General features: G+C 45.8%; 1 protein-coding gene across 2 annotated transcripts in view; it reads right to left on the reverse strand.

Annotated features, from left to right (window-relative positions):
- RCL1 (RNA terminal phosphate cyclase like 1) overlaps positions 1 to 17,356 on the reverse strand; it is a 96,971-nt gene extending 79,615 nt beyond the window's left edge. Inside the window, exons 1-3 of one of the 2 annotated variants that reach the window (XM_078061350.1) lie at positions 17,254 to 17,356; positions 16,506 to 16,607; positions 7,109 to 7,158 (exon numbers count right to left, since the gene is read on the reverse strand). The gene's annotated coding sequence lies outside the window, so the exon portion shown is untranslated. Of the gene's footprint in view, positions 1 to 7,108; positions 7,254 to 16,505; positions 16,608 to 17,253 lie in introns of those variants that run through there. The other variant, XM_036101241.2, reaches the window with a different exon arrangement.
- Positions 17,357 to 17,554: the final 198 nt, after the last annotated feature.

The raw sequence follows: 17,554 nt of genomic DNA on the forward strand, positions 1-17,554 counted from the left end.
GGCCAAAGCCTGTCCCATGGGTGCAGGACTTCCGGCTGGATGGCTCCCTGCCCCACTCCAGGCAGACCTCCCTGGACAAGCTGAACCAGATCTGCCTCCCTGGCAGTAACACGGGTTGTGTGGCCTGCGGAACCTGCTCCTGGCTGGCTGGTCTCACCCCAGCCATCAGGGTGAGGCCCTTAACTTCCTGGAGAGAGACATTACTGCTAGGGCTGCCGGTCTTATCATTTAGGCTGCCCAGAATGTGCAAACTGTGTTCTCTGAGGCCCAGTGTTCAGTCTGCTCAGAGATCACGGGTGCTGCCCGTAGGTGGGGCAGGCTCAGTTCTCTGTCCAGGGGACAGCTCCTTCACGCCCAGAGCAGCCCTTCTTCCCAGGCTGGAGGAGGGAACATCAGACAAAGACAGGAACATTAATACTGGCCACCTGACACACGCCTGCGCGGTGCTCCCCAGCCTCCGGGCCACTGACTCCATCTAGAGGTAGCCATGGAGGTAACCCCTTATCAAGAGAACCATCGGACTCATGTGGGGGGCCTGGGAGGAGGCACTTGCCTGCGGTTGTTACCAGGAGCAGGCCATGAAGTCCTAACCTTGCTTGGCCTCCCATTTAATGACTTTGGAACTTGACTGTTCAAAGAATGAAAAGAAAGGAAAAGGTGAATTGTATTTTCTCGCATTCCTTTGAAGCACTTCCATCTAGTTTATACTGGGTCGTTCAGGACTTAAAACTCAGTACTTATTTCTACTTGATAGTTATTGTCCTTAATTTGTGTGATGCCTTTAAATTGTGCCTTCCCTGGGCACCTGACTAGCTCAGTTGGTAGAGCAGGTGACTCTTAATCTCGGGGCCGTGAGTTCAAGCCCCACGTTGGGCGTGGAGACTAATTAAAATTAAATTAAAATTAAAAATAAATAAACTGTGCCTTCCCAATAAGATTGAGACTATGCCCCTTTGTGCTCACCACTCTCTCCTTCATTTGCCTAGAGCTGAAAATACAGCAAACCCCACCCCTGGTTCACTGCAAAGGAAAACAGCTCAGCCCCTAGCTCTGGCCTTCCCTGATAGTCTTCCCTGGCCCTATGCCAGCCCTATCAGTTATTTGCACATGGATGCCCCTGGGGGGCAAGAGGGAGGCTGGAAGGGGGAGGAAGGGTTGTCTGTGGGGCCCCTGTCCCTTAGGAGAAAGAAGTACTCAGCTCAGGAGGAAGACTCAGGCTTTCAGACTTTGGATTGTGAGGGAAGCGATTTTGAAAAGGTTAACCATGGGGGCACCTGGGTGGCTCAGTGGGTTAAGCGTCTGGCTCTTGATCTCAGCTCGGGCCTTGATCTCAGGGTCTGAGTTCAAGGCCCCTCTGGGCTCCTTTGCTGGGTGTGGAGCCTACTTAAAATAAAAGGTTGACCATACACGTATGTGACAGTCCATAAAGAAAACCGGGAAGGACTACCAGAAATTACAGGATGGCTCCACCCTCTCGCTGAAATGGCATATTCTTTTGAATGCTTTGGGTAATTTCACAACACTCGGTGCTCGCTAGGAGCAGCTTTCCATCATTGGGGATGGAAATGAGGGTAATCAGGAATATCTTCCGTCTGCATTGCCAGCTCAGATCTTCTCTGTGACCAGCCTCTTTCCCCTTTGCTTGTCCAAGTCCTCATCCCGTCAGAAATCAATTTATTCATGCAAGTGGGACAATGATAGGCAAATTGAGCAGAAAAAAAATAATAATAAATTCAACTACGCAGCATTTGAGGCTTGAATTCCAGTAAAACAAAACTTCCCGTCTTCCTCCTCCCACTCACACGAAAGCATTTACGTTGACACAGCGCCATCTGCTGGCACCCCGGCCCAGTGCCGCTCATTTCACTCACTCACTGCAGAGCACTAGTAGACCTGCATGAAAGCATGGCACTCTCCTGTCACAAGTCAGAATCATCTCGGGGAATATATATATTTGTTTGTTTATTTATTTATGATAGAGAGAGCAGGAGCAGGGGGAGGGGCAGAGGGAGAGGGAGAAACAGACTCCCCACTGAGCCAGGAGCCCCACTTGGGGCTCGATCCCGGGACCCCGAGATCATGACCTGAGCCAAAGTCAGACACTTAACTGATTGAGCCACCCAGGCGCCCCTTGGGGAATCTTTCAAATGGAGACTCCTATAGGCTTTGCCTTGCAATAATTCTGAGTTGGTGGGTGTAAGGTAGGTCCCAGGAGCCTATATTTTAAACAAACTTCCTGGGTGATTCTGAAGCAGGGAGTCCATGAATCACATTTTGAGAAAAACTAAAGATGGAGAAGTGATAGTGCAATCCACTCTTACAATGTAATCTGGTAAATGCCACAAAGTATAGACAGAGTCTGTTGGGGACACAGAGAAGGGACATCTAATCAGACCAGGGAAGAGACTGGAAAAAGCTTCCCAGAAGGTAAGACTCCAGACAAATAGAAGTTGACAAGATGAAGAGGGGGACAGAGGATCCAGACAGAGGGTGTGGCATCCACAGAGGCAAGAGGGCGTGAAACTGCACACAGGTTGTGTGGGAAGCTGGAGCCAAGCGTGGTTGAGTCAGAAAGGAAGGACCTGGGATACTAAAATCTAACTTTATCCTCAAAGCTCTGGGGAATGCGGAAACTGTCTAAGCAGGAGAATGATGAGGCCAGACCTGCGTTATAGGAAAGCCCCTCTGGGAGCAGTGCCTAAGGGTGCAGGACTAAAGGAGGGGACGCATCGGGCAAGAAGTGGCAGGTCTCTGCGTGGAGGGTCTGGCATGGGGCCAGGAGGAGGAAGCAGACACAGGAAGAGCTAAGGGTGTCCAAACAGTAGAACCTAAGAACCAATACACTGGGCGGGGGGCAAGTAAGAGGACCTAAGGATGATGCCAAGGGTTTGGCTTGGAAGACCAGATGGCATCATTTCCAAAGACAAAGTACACAGAGCCAAAGACAGGGTTGGGGAGGGTCGGGAAGAATAGGAGAGACACAAAAGGGAGGGAGGACATGAATAGTGTTCCTTTATAGTGTAATTATCCCTGCCCTCCTCTGCCACTTACTGTGTGATCTTAATTCCTCCCTAACCCCACTGTGCCTTGGCTGTGTTTCATCTGTAGGATAGGTACCATAATAGTATCTACCTCATAGGGTTGTTGTGATGGTTAAATGTACTAACACATGCAAGGTATTTAACAGAAGTGCCTAGCACATAGTAAGACTCAACTGATGTTATTATTTATTGTCAGATTACTAACTAATTGGGGTACACTGAGCCATTGCTCCCAATGCTGCGCTCTCTTTTAGAACTGCATACCCAGGGGCGCTTGGGTGGCTCAGTCGGTTAAGCCTCTGACTCTTGATTTTGGCTCAGGCGTCGTGAGATTGAGCCCTACGTTGGGCTCCGCACTGAGTGTGGAGCCTGGTTAAGATTCTCTCTCTCCCTCTGCCCCTCATCCCCAGCACTCTCTCTGTCTCTCTCTCTCTCAAAAAATTAAAAAAAAAAAAAGTTTAGAATTGTACGTCCATGTCCTTTCCTAAATGACTTCGCAGCACCTCCCCCTAGCACGGAGTGCGTTCCCTTGTCCGGCATCCATGCCTGCTCTGGCCAATGCAGCGTGAGTGACACTGGGACCCAAGCAGAGGCTTTAAATGTGCTCGTGAGATTTGCTTTGCTCTTTCGTGTGTATGCCATTCACCAGTCACAACCTCGGTGGTCACGGGCCCGGAATGACGAAGACCACAGAGCAGCCCTGGGTTAGACCTGCAGCCTCAGTTTAGGGGGTTGGGGGGCAGTCAACCCACAGGCTTGTGAGCAAGAAAATCCATGTTTGCTATGTGTCACTGAGATGCGAATGGTGTTGTTACAGAGCGTTATTGCAACAACTGCGAGTACACTGATGGAGGAAAACATTTTCTGGCAAATTTTTTTACACTTATTCAAAGACTCTGATGTCTCCCTACTAAGCATCTTGAACTAGCAGCATGAGCTGCCCGGGGACCCTAGATCTCTGACAGTACACCAGGCTTTCTCAGCCTTTGTTTGTTTTTGTTTTGTTTAAGATTTTATTTATTTATTTGAGAGAGAGTGCATGAGTGGGGGAGAGAGGCAGAAAGATGGGGACAAGCAGAGTCTGTGCTGAGCAGGGACCCTGACGCGGGACTCGATCCCAGGACCCTGAGATCATGACCTGAGCTGAAGGCATATGCTTAACTGACTGAGCCACCCTCAGCCTTTGTTAAGAGCAATCATCATAGAGGTTTCCCAACTTGTAGCTGCTGAGGGGTGACTTTGGGTGTCTTCCTGTCCATGAGAAGAGAGGTACTGAGCCGGAAAAGTGGCAGGTGCCCAACCCACTTCTGCTTATACCTTTCCTTCCCCTTGGCCAAGCTCAACTCAGGGCCCTGACCACAGAGTGACCCAACAAAGCTAAATTTAATTATATGTTTGAAACACAAGTGGCCCCAACTTGTCCTCCAAACATCCTAAGAACAGCAGTATTCCCAAGGCCATACGCTGTGTGGAAAGGACCCACAGGAGTGGTCAGGGAGTTCTGGGGTCTTTTTCCATTCCTCAGTTGTACCTGATAACCCTGCTTTACTCTAGACAGCAGTGTGGAGAGAGCACTGAGTCAGGAGTCCAAAAAAATTGCTCTGCTGCCTACTTGGCTGATATGGAGTATATCACTTAAACTGCTGCCTCTCAGTTTTCTGTCTGTAAAATGGGGATGATAGGACCTGCCCTCCAACCCTTCCCTAGTTGTTGTAAGGATAAAATGGAAAAGTGCTCTCAAAACCGTAAAGTGAGGGGTGCCTGGCTGGTTCAGCTGGTAGAGCGTGAGACTCTTGAGCTCGCGGTCATGACTTCCAGCCCCACATTGATGGTGAAGATTACTTTAAAAAATAAAATAAAATAGGGGTGCCTGGACAGGACATTCGGTTAAGCATCAGCCTTCAGCCCAGGTCATGATCTCGGGGTCCCGGGATGGAGCCCCAGGTCGGGTTCCCTGCTCAGCGGGGAGTCTGCTTCTCCCTCTGCCCCTCCCCCCCCCGTGCGCGCTCTCTCTCCAATAAATTTTAAAAATCTTTAAAAAAGTAAAGTAAAATGTACGTATTTTTAAAAAAAAAAAAACCTGTAAACTGAAATCTAAATGGTAAGTCCTATCACCTGGAGCTTCATGGGGGGCTGGGGGGGAGGAGGAAGAATACACAGGAACAGCACCTCCTTCTGTGCGTGTCAGGAACTGCAGCACAGCGAGGCGCAGCCTTACGCCCCGGGAGGAGTCTGAGGCTCGGGCATGCCCCGCTTTTCTCCTACTTGAGGTTCCCTCCATCCGTTGCTTTAAGACTTTCCTCCCGGTTTAACCTGTACCACTCACTCTCCCTTCCCCCGCTTTGACCTCAGTCTGGGCCGAATCCTCCGCCTGAGCTGCGATCATTTCTTACCCGCAGCCGGGCTCCGTGCCGCACGGTGCGCCCTTCCCGGGGGAACCCGTGACAGGGGTAGGACGCGTTAGGTCCTGGCAGAGTTCATCTTTTCCCGTGTGGGTTTTTTTTTTTTTTTTTTTGCTTGCTGAGAAATCAATGTGCCTCGCCTGCTCACCCACATATTCTGTGCTGTTCTCCAGACAGTGAATTAATTACAAGCCCAAGGCAAAACTGCAAAGACTGCTTGTCTTGTCTTTCCTTTCTGCACAGGGTTTGTTTTGTTTTTGTTTTAAGCACCAAGAGCCCAGGACCAGGTTGTTCTGGAAACCCTTCCCAGGACACGCAACTCCTCACGGGGCCCCGAGGCACCGCGGTTTTATTTACTGGGACTAATTTGAGTAATTAATTTTTTTAAAGTTATTTGCTACATGATGGTAATGTGCTAACATGTTCGTTAGCAGTCTGTGGAATCTTGGGGCAAAGGTGGGGGGTTGGGGGAGATAAAAAGAAAGAGAACTTCAATTTCAAATAAAAAGAGTTGCCCGAAAAGATGATTTGTGGACCGAGACTGACATTTACAAAAGGATGGAGGGCGCCCACATGGGAAGAGCCTCACGGCCTGCTCTGAGACTGGCCATCACCCTTTACCGGCAGGAGAGCAAGGCTCAGCAAGGCTAGGAACTCGCTCAGGTCTGTAGAACCACGCCTAGGACTCAGCTCTTCGACTCTGCACCTCGTTCTGCTCTAGGGAATATCCCATGAGGCAGAGGTTGCAAATACCGACAGAAAAGAGAGATTGATATTTAAAAGAATTGGCCACAGATTTTAATTTTCCTTTGTTTTATGGCTATTATTATAGTATTAGTATTATTTACTTGATTTGTTGTGCAGCAGTCTTTAAGATCCTCGTCTCCTGCTCACTAGAAGGAAGACTCCGTGAGCGGAGGAGCTTTGCTGTGTTCACTGCTATATTCCTAAAACCAGGCCCGACCTTCCATAAATACTAATTGAAACCAAAAAAAAAATGAATCAATCAATATGAATAATAAAAACGCGATGTTATCAATTATACCACAATAAAGCTGAAAAAAACAGGCTGAGAAAAATCCAGTCATTTTTTTAAGTGATGTTATGTTAAATTGGATTTATTTTTATTTAAGATTTTATTTATCAGAGAGAGCGAGCAAGCACAAGCAGGGGGAGCGGCAGGCAGAGGGAGAAGCTGACTCTCTGCTGAGCAGGGAGCCCGATGCGGGACTTGATCCCAGGACCCCGAGATCATGACCTGAGCTGAAGGCAGACGCTTAACGGACTGAGCCATCCAGACGACCCTGGATTTGTTTTATTCTTAATATGAGATTTGGGGGGGATAAAAATTATATAGGTTCATTACATTTTTTTCAAATGAAACAGAAAAGGGGAAAAAAAAAATTAACACATGACACCCATTAAGACGGCAACACACAGAAAAGAGGCCACGTGAGGACAGAGTAAGAAAGTGGCCATGTGGGCACCTGGGTGACTCAGGTCATGATCTCAGGGTCCCGTGATGGAGCCCCGCCATCTGCTCAGCAGGGAGTCTGCTTCTGCCTCCCCCTCTGCCCGCCCCCCCATGCTCTCTCTCTCAAATAAATAAATAAAATCTTAAAAAAAAAAAAAGCGCCATGTGCAAGCCCAGAAGAGAGCTCTCACCAGACACCGATCCCGATGACACCTTGATCTTGGACTTCTGGCCTCCAGAGCTGTCAGAAAATAAAAATTGAAGCTGCTCAAATTATGGCATTTTGTTATGGCAACTGGAACAGACCAACACAGGATATATGTCTACATTTCTCTTGAGTAAATACCTAGGAGAGATTGCTTGGTTTTACGGTAGACATGCATTTAACTTTACAAGAAATTGCCAAACTGTTTTCCAGAATCGCTGTATCATCTTGTGTTGTCATCAGCAATGTATGAGAAGTGTAGCCTTACATCCTTGTCAGTATTTGTTGTTACCTGGCGGGCTTTTTTTTTTTTTTTAATTTATTTTTATTTTTTAAGATTTTTTTTTTCAAAAGGGAATTTGAATTTTGTTTTGTTTTAAAGATTTTGTTTATTTATTTGACAGAGAGAGACACAGCGAGAGATGGAACACAAGCAGGGAGAGTGGGAGAGGGAGAAGCAGACTTCCCACGGAGCAGGGAGCCTGATGCAGGGCTCGATCCCAGGACCCTGGGATCATGACCTGAGCGGAAGGCAGACACTTAACTGACTGAGCCACCCAGGCACCCCAATATTGAGTGTTTTATGCATAAACACGGTATGTCTAACCATTTTTTTAGGTCTCTATAATTTTTCTTGGAAATATTTTGTAGTTTTCAGTATTCAGTCTTTGCACTCAATTTGTTAGAATTACCCCTAAATATTTTTTTATTTTAATATTACCACAAAGGGCATTTTAAAAACTGTTTATTTGTAATTGTCTGTTGCCAGTGCATAGAAATCCCATTGTTTCTCTGTGTTTGATCCTGAATCTTGCACCTGGAACTCATTAATTCTAATAGCTTTCTTGTAGATTTCCTTAGAATTTTCTACATACATGCTCATTTTTTTTAAAAGACTATTTATTTATTTGAGAGAGAGAGAGCACGAGCAGGGGGAGCGGCAGAGGGAGAAGCAAGCTTCTCCGGACTTGATCCCAGGACCCTGAGCTGGAGGCAGATGCTTAACCGACTGAGCCACCCAGGCGCCCCCTAAATGTTCTCATTTTAACACTTCCCCACATGTCTACATGCATAGGTATTACATTAATGTCTTAGAGATGTATCACCCCAATAGATCATATTTTATTGTTTAATCAATAAATTAATTTTTGTTTATATCTTGGAAAACATTTAGCATCAGTATAAAAAGCCTTCCTCAGGGCACCTGGGTGGCTCAGTCGGTTGAGCATCCAACTCTTGGTTTTGGCTCAGGTCATGATCTCAGGGTCATGAGATAGGCTCCGAGCTCAGCACGGAGTCTGCTTGAGATTCTTTCCCTTTTCCTCTCCCTCCCTCTCTGCCCCACCCCCCCGACTCTCTCTCTCAAAATAGATAGATAAATAAATAAATAAATAAAATCTTTTTTTTTTTTAAGCTTTATTCATCTATTTGACACAGAGAGAGAGAGCACAAGCAGGGGGAGCGGGAGAGGGAGAAGCAGGCTCCCCGCTGACAGGGAGCCCGATGCAGGGCTCGATCCCAGGACCCTGGGACCATGACCTGAGCTGAAGGCAGACACTTAACTGACTGAGCCACCCAGGCGCCCCTAAATAAATAAAATCTTTAAAAAAAAATCCTTCCTCTTTCTGTTTTTGTCCTCCCTCCTGAATGCCATTACATAGCATTTCATTATATGGATGGACCACATTGAGTTGACCAGTGCTTCCCACTTTAAAGGGTTTTTTTGTTTGTTTGTTTGGGGGTTTTGTTCTTTAATCAGGAAGGCAACTTTCTCTTCTTCTTCTTTTCTTCTTCTTTCTTCTTTCTTTCTTCTTCTTCTCCTCCCCCTCCTCCTCCTCCCCCTCCTTCTCCTCCTCCTCCCCCTCCTTCTTCTTCTTCTCCTTCTCCTCCTTCTCCTCCTCCTCCTCCTCCTCCTTCTTCTTCTTCATCTTTTGACCCCTTTCCTCTCATTTCTCCCACTCTCCATCCCTGCCTCTGGCAACCACCACCAATCTGTTCTCTGTATCCATGAGCCTGGCTTTTTGTTGTTGCTGTTGTTTGAAATTCCACATAGAAGAGAGATCATATGGTATTTGATTTCACTTAGCATAATGCCTTCAAGGTCCATCTGTGCTGTAGCAAATGGCAAGAATTCATTCTTTTTATGGCTGAATAACATTCCATTGCATATACCACAATTTCTTTATCCATTTGTCCATCTGTGGATGCTTAGGTGGTTTCTACATCCTGGCTACTGTAACTAATACTGCAATGAATATGAGCGTATAACTTTTCAAATTTAGTGTTTTTGTTTTCTTCTGACAAAAACCCAAATGTGGAGTTGCTAGATCATATGGTAGTTCTAGTTTTAATATTGTGAGAAACCTCCATAGTGCACAGTGTTTTTCATAGTGGGTGCATTGACATTCCCACCAATGGGGCACAAGGGTTCTCTTTTCTACACCTCCTTGCCAATGTTTGTTATTTCTGGTCTTTTGCCAGCATCTTATAGCCATTCTGACAGGTGCGAGATATCTCCTTGTGGTTTTGATTTGCATTCCCCTGATGATTAATGCTGTTGAGCATCTTTTCATGTACCTACCTGTTGGCCATCTGTAGGTCTTTGGAAAAATGAAATTCCATTGTATGAATATACTTCATTTTATTTATCCATTCATCTGGTGAAGGAGGTTTGAGTTGTTTCTACCTTCTGGCTATTATGAACAATGTTGCCATAAACACTCAGGTACAAGTTTTTGCAGACATAAGCTTTCAGTTCCCTTAATTATATACCTAGGAGTGGAACTGGGTCATATGGTAACTGGATGTTTAATTGAGAAATTGCCAGATTGTTTTCTGAAATTACTGCATCATTTTATACTTCCACCAGCAGTGCATGAGAATTCCCGTTTCTCTACATCTTCACCAACACCTGCTGTGATCTGACTTTATTTTAACCTCTTCCTTACTTTTCTTTTTATTTTATTTTATTTTATTTTATTTTAAAGATTTTATTTATTTATTTGACATAGAGAGAGAGGGAACACAAGCAGGGGGAGTGGGAGAGGGAGAAGCAGGCTTCCCGCCGAGCAGGGAGCCCGACGTGGGGCTCCATCCCAGGACCCTGGGACCATGACCTGAGCCGAAGACAGACGCTTAACAACTGAGCCACCCAGGTGCCCCACCTCCTTACTTTTCAATTTTTCTTTTTCCCTACCTCCTTCACTCGCTTCCCTATTTCCTCTCCTCCCTTGCACAAATTATCAGAATTTCTAATATTACTGAGACCTTAAAATAGTTCCACCAAGGAGCCCTTTCCCCTGTGTTTTCTTAGATCCTAAACTCCTCTTCAGTTAAAAATCTCTATTGACCTCTAAACCCACATTCCTACTATGCCCATCTTTGAATTCCTAATCCTTAGCAGCCAAGCCCCCATCTAAATGGCATTGTACTCCATCAATGTTTCTAAGGATCTCAGGGCTTCAAAAGATCCTTAAGTTTCCTAATCTAGGGGCGCCTGGGTGGCTCAGTCGTTAAGCATCTGCCTTTGGCTCAGGTTATGATCCCAGGGCGTCTGCCTTCGGCTCAGGTCATGATCCCAGGGTCCTGGGATCAAGCCCCGAATCAGGCCCCTTGCTCAGCAGGAAGCCTGATTCTTCCTCTCCCACTCCCCCTGCTTGAGTTCCTTCTCTCGCTGTGTCTCTGTCAAATAAATAAATAAAATCTTTAAAAAAAAAGTTTCGGGGCTCTTGGGTGGCTCAGTCGGTTAAGCGGCTGCCTTCGGCTCAGGTCGTGATCCCAGGGTCCTGGGATCGAGCCCCACATCGGGCTCCCTGCTCAGCGGAGAGCCTGCTTCTCCCTTTCCCTCTGCCTGCCGCTCTGCCTACTTGTGCTATCTCTCTGTCAAATAAATAAATTTTAAAAAAATCTTAAAAAAAAAAGTTTCCTAATCTAATTCATTTTGTTTAATGAAGGACGGAGGTGGAAAGAAAGACTGAATGAAAAGAAGGTGGGAAATAAGAAAAGAGGAGGGAAGCAGAGGGAGGGGAAGAGAAGGAGCACAGAGTATACGCCTGACATTTTACATACATCACCTTATTTAAATCTCACAATGACCCCATAAGATCGGTGTTATCCTCCCCCCTGTTTCATAAATGAGGCTACTGAAGCTAAGGGAAGTTAATTATTTTGTTCAAGGTCCCTCAGCTTGTAAGAGTCAAATTTAACTACCTACAACTCCAAATCCTGGGATCCAAGAACCTCTTGAATTTCAAGGAGGAGGATTACCCTCAAGGGTGTATGATTACCTTATCCCTTGGTCCTGGGACAGACATGCCCTGGATGGACCACAGCTTTGGAAATGAAGGGGCATTATTAGGAGAATAACACAGTATCTCATTTCTGAAAGGAGTCGGTGCTATGATGGGACTAGTTTTGTCTCAAAGGACAGGTGATGCCTCAGGTGAGGAGAACATAGGCAGGAAATTGGCCAAGCTTATGGTATTTGTCACCTGGAAGGAATGCCAAAGTTAGATATGTGAGATAGTATGGAAAAGCCCGAGAGAAAACTTCAGAACATGGGTTACCTCAGTACCAAAGGAGGCTACTCATATTTCTGCAAGCTATTCGAAGAGCAGCAGTGATTTATAAAAATAGACAGAACAAGGTCATTACACAACCAAGTTCATTTGTTTCGTTTTGCCTTTGACTTTTAGGGCTTGCTTCTGAAAACATTTTTAAAAATTATGTCTTGGGGTGCCTGGGTGGCTCGTTGGTTAAGCATCCAACTCTTGATTTTGGCTCAGGGGGGTGATCTTGGGGTTGTGAGATGGAGCCCCACATCGGGTTCCCTGCTCAGCCGGGAATCTGCTTCTCCCTCTGCCCCTCCCCCTGCTCGTGTGCTCACTCTCTCTCAAATAAATAAACTCTTAAAAAAAAGAGAGAGAAGTCTGATCTCCTTCTCTGTCTCTCTGCCCCATTCCCTCCTCCCCCTAGAGGTAATAGGTGTTTTGCTTTGTTTTGTTTTGTTTTGTTTTGTTTTTTGTTTTAAGTAGGCTCCATGCCTACCATGGAGCCCAATGCAGGACTTGAACTCACAACCCTGAAATCAAGACCTGAGCTGACAGGTGGTGATCTGAGGGTCATTGGTTGGAGCCTGGAGTGGGGCTCCATGCTCAGGGCAGAGTTGGCTTGAGATTCTCTCTCCCTCTCCCTCTGTCCTTCCCACTTGTACTCTCTCATTCTCTCTGAAATAAATAAATCTTAAAAAAAAAAAAAAATAGAAGAAAGAAAGAAAAAAAGAGAAAAAGACCTAAGCTGACATCAAGACCTGAGGTGAGATCAAGAGTCAGATGTTTAAACAACTGAGCCACCCAGGCGCCCCTAGGGTGTGTTTTTTTTTTTTTTAACTTATTTGTAAGAGAGAGAGAGAGAGAGCGCGCACGCATGAGCAGGGGGGGAGGGGCAGAGGGAGAAGCAGGCTCCCCGCTGAGCAAGGAGCCCAATGTGGGACTCAATCCCAGGACCCTGGGATCGTGACCAGAGCCGAAAGCAGATGCTTAATCCACTGAGCCATCCAGGCATCCCTTCAATTGCTCTTTTAACTTTGTTTTTATCTTTCTACTTCCTTTTTTTTTAAAAAGTAATCTCAATGACCAAGGTAGAACTCGAACTCATGACCCTGAGACCAAGAGTCGCATGTTGTACTGACTGAGCCAGCCAGGCAACCCTTATCTATTCTTTAAAAAATATAAGGTATATTCATCTCCTCTTGCCCCTCTAGTTAAATGGTAATATATTACCTTCAGTTTTTGCCACCTTGCTTTTTTTCACTGGAGATCATGTCATAGCAGTGTATAGAGATATTTCTTATTTGTTTTTAGAGCTGTGTAGTATTCCAGTATGTGAATGGGTCCTAGTTTATGAAATCATTCTGTTATGGATGGACATTGGGTTGTTTCCAGGCTCTTGGTATTACAAATAGTAACATTGGTTACCTTGAGTAACCTTATGTATTTGTCTTTTTGTATTTTTGTCAATGTATTTTTTGGCTTGATTCCTAGAAGTGGGATTTCTGGATGGACAGGTAAATGTATATGCAATTTTGCTAGATATTGCCAAATTTCTCTCCCCTTGGATTAGACCATTTTTGCATTTCCACCAGCAAAAAATAAAAGTGTTTGTTTCCTAACTACTTTGTCAACACATTTTGCTGTCAACCTTTTAGATTTTTGCCAATCTGATAGTTGAGAAATAGTATCTCACTGTAGTTTTAATTTGCATTTCTTTTGTTACAAGTATGATTGTACATTTTTTCATATATTTAAAGGTCCTATATTCTCATTTATTTTTTTTGTGAATGTGTGTTTATATCTCTTGCCTATTTCCCACAAGGGGATGGTTTTCCTTTTCTTCTCCATCTTTTTAAGCCCTTCATATATTAGGGATATTTAGAGTGAGGGGCTGGAGGTGGCTAGTGGCAGCTTACAAGTGCTGACTGTTAAATCGTCAGGAATTCTATGACCCAGTTGATGCCATATCAGTACAGTTGAGTGCATTTCGGGAATTTAAAATCTGTTTTGGTGGGAATATTTACACCATGGTAATCGGCAAGTCCTATGAATCAGGAAGTCCTCCTTGCCCTCCAGACACAACCATTGGACATGAATCTTCTGTAAGTTGGAAATATTTTTTCCCAGTTTTTAACTTGTCTTTTTGTTTTGCTTATGATGTGTTTTGCTATGCAAAAAAATTTTATTGTTGCTGTTGTTTTGGATAATGCAAATTTCAGTCTTTTCCTTAATTGCTCCTGGATTTTGAGTTCCGGAGTTTCTCCAATTCCTCCATTACTGAAGAATCCGCTCTCACTTCCTTTAGTACTTACATAGCTTTATTTCTTTAAAAAAACTTTTTAAAATCTTTGACCCATTTGGAATTCATCTTGTGTGGAGAAACAGATATGATTGTCTGGCTATCCACTTACCCCCATACTATTTATGAAGAGCGCCTTTTTCCTCCATTGATTTGAGATGCCACCCTTATCACATATTAAATTTCCAGATGCAATTGTTTTTGGATTTTTCTTTTTTTTTTTTTTAAGATTTTATTTATTTATTTGACAGAGAGAGAACACAAGTACGCAGAGCGGCAGGCAGAGAGAGACGGAGAAGCAGGCTCCCCGCTGAGCAGGGAGCCCGATGTGGAACTTGATCCCAGGACTCTGGGATCATGACCTGAGCCGAAGGCAGACGCTTAACCGACTGAGCCACCCAGGCGCCCCTGTTTTTGGATTTTTCTACTTTATTTTATTGATCTATGTATTCAGGTCCCAGTACCTAAATCTTATTATCCAGGCCTTATAATGTTTTAATAACTGGTAGGGCTAGCCTCTCTTCATTTTCTTCTTTCTCAGGGCTTTCCCAAATATTCTTGCTTATTTAATCTTCCAAGTGAGCGTTATAATAAAATTGTCTTAACTCTAAGGCTCCTTCTTCTGTTGCCTTTGCCAAGTGTTAAAAAAAATACGGCCTTGTATTTTCTAACTTGTGACTCCTCTGGTCTGTATCCCCACTTTAGTGGGGACCTTCTCTTTCTTTTCCCCCGATGTCCTTGTTCTGGGTAATTTGAATTCTACTCCCAGGCGTTTCCTCGCAGAGAAAGCATTTTGTAAACTTCATCTAGCACTTCTGGAAATCACTAATTCTGATGCTGAATAGCTATGGGATTTGGAACAAAACCATTTCCAGATTTTTTCAGCTATATACTGTAAATTAAAAAATATTCTATTTCATAGGCGTTTTGTTTTGTACAATTAGAAGTCATTTTCAGTCCGTTCTCAGTCGTACCTATCAGCGGAATTGGACTCCTGTAGGCACTCCCTCCGTGAAACACACTTGGCTGACCCCTCTCCTCCTCACACTCCTTCAGTGTTTCCTCCTCAGCCTCCAAATGGTGGAGCGCCCCAGAACTCAGATTTCAGACCTCTTCTCTCATCTAAACTCACTCCCTTAGTGAGTTTATACTATCTTGAGAATTTAACTGAGGACTTCCAAATTCTATATCTCCAGCCTGGACCTGCACCACGTCCTCAAAATGTGTACCTCTAATCGCTTCCTTATCAACTCCCAATGGATGTCTCCAAGGCGTCTCCAATTCAACTTATCCCAAAACAATTCTGATATTCTCCCCCCAGACCAGTTTCCCTTACAGTCTTCCCAAGCTCAGTTAATGACAATTCTGTTCTCGTAGCTGAGGGGAAAAACTTTCTGTCCACTCTCGAATCCACCTACCCCTGGGTTCACTCATGCGACCACAGGGAGCAGCTCGGCTGGACCGGCTGGAGTGACAGGGCCAGGCGGTCTCTCTCCACACTGGTCTATCTCGGGCTTCTTCAGGCCTGGCTTCGGCAGGATTCCTAGAGGGCAAGCCCCAGCATACAAGCCCTTCTTCAATCTCTTCTCGACTTACAGCTTCTGATGTAGCAGTATGAGCTCCACGTCTTTGCCCCTGGAGCCAGGGAACTGGCCCCCCCAGATGCCTATGTATGGTGAAATGACTGTGCCGGGCCCAGCTGCCAGGAGATTTCCCAGTGTGGCAGTTACTTACTCGTTTGTAATCAACACACTTTAGCAAAGCTGCAGTTAGTTGGCAGCTTTGCGGGGCCTATTGATGTGACCACAACACTCAGCTTTTCCTCCCCAATGACAGGATAATTCCTCAGCTCTTTTGTCTAAACGCTTTTTTTTCTAAGGCAAATTCCCCCAGGATTTTCTTTCGGGGCTCTTTTGCAGCTAAAAGCTCACATGTCCCCAGCTTTGGGGAATAGACGCCTTTGCTCTACACTTTCAGGTTTCCTAGTGTTTCATAACTTGTACCTGCCCAGACTTTTCCCATCTTTTGCTAGTTCTGTTTCGTAAATTTTCCAATCCTTTCATGCATGTTCTTTTTCTTTACATAATCCCTTCCTTTGATTTCCTTGGGTTATTTTCATGTCCTTTTTCTAACCACAGGAACTGAATGTTTAATTCATTTGTTTTCATTCTTTCTTAATCATATTACAAGCCATTAAATTTCTTTTTTTTTTTTTTAATAGATGCTGACTTATTTGAGAGGGAGAGAGCACACAAGTGAGCACGAGGGGGCAGGGAGCCCAACTTGGGACTTGATCCCAGGACCCTGAGATCATGACCTGAGCCCAAGGCAGATGCTCAACCGACTGAGCCACCCAGGCGACTCCAAGCTATTAAACTATTAAATAAGTACACCACCTTCTACCCATTAAGTCCCCCCATCCAGTCACCCAGCTCAGATACTCACCCTGTATGTAGCTGGCATTGTACTTTACACACATTATATTTACAACCCATAGTAATCTTCCATGCCCATTTCACAGATGAAATACGTACTCAGATGTCTGTCTTGGGGCGCCCGGCTGCCTCAGTCAAAAGAGCATGTGATTCTTGATGTCAGGGTCGTGAGTTCAAGCCCTACCTTGGGTGTAGAGATTACTAAAAATAATAATAATAATAAATTTTAAAAAATGTCTGTGCTGTGGTTTTATTCCTGGGACATTTGACCATTCGGTTTTAAGGCTTCCTCCTAGGCTGTGCCCGTCTCCCTCTATCTCCTAATTCAATGCTCATAGCAAATGCCATTTCTTCAAAGTAAAGGTTAGTCAAGCACTGACCACCTGATCTAAAACAGCCTCCCTCCACACTTCCACACATGCTATTTTATTCTGTTTATAGCACTACCTCAAATTATCTTGTTCATTTATTTGTTTCCTTGCGATGGTCTGCGTCCACCCCTGAACTTTAAACTCCAGGGGACAGACATTTTTGTCTGGTTCCACCGCGCGTTCCGCGGGCTCCTGAGAGTCGCGGGCGCGCACGGAGCGGGAGCAAATATTTGTGGCCTCAGCGCGCTGCCCAAAGCACACAAGGCAGCGTGTGCAGGACCAGAGCTCCGGGACTCGCCGGAGCAAAAGCAACAGCTCCGTGAGAATCCGAACGTGCGATCGTGGGAGGTGGGAGGCACCCCGCACCCATGTGACTTAGGGCAGCTCACTGCATTTCAGCTGGGTGTCCCCTCCTGTGACAAGAGGAGCAAACGATCATAGGCGCCCACTGTGATAAGACACAAATACCAACGTACCTCACAAACCAGCGTGAAAAAGCAAGAGAGGAGGAGGAGGAGCGGTGGCCCAGCAGCACAGGGGGAGGAGGGGACAGTCTGGTGACCCGGGATTGGTGGCGAGGGGGGCGCAGGGCTTGGGAGCGGCACGAGGGAGCGCCTGGGCAGGACGGGGCGGGGGGGACCTGAGGGAGGCGGGGGCATGAAGGGGGCGCCGAGCAGGCCTCCGGGGCCCGGGGCGGCGGGGGGCGAGGGGGCGCGGCGGGGCGCGGGCCCGGCGTGCGCGCGCGGGGCGGGGCGCGGGGAGGGGGCGCCGGGTGGC

Source organism: Halichoerus grypus, chromosome 14, assembly GCF_964656455.1.
Source record: "Halichoerus grypus chromosome 14, mHalGry1.hap1.1, whole genome shotgun sequence".
In the NCBI taxonomy this organism is placed as follows: Eukaryota; Metazoa; Chordata; class Mammalia; order Carnivora; family Phocidae; genus Halichoerus; species Halichoerus grypus.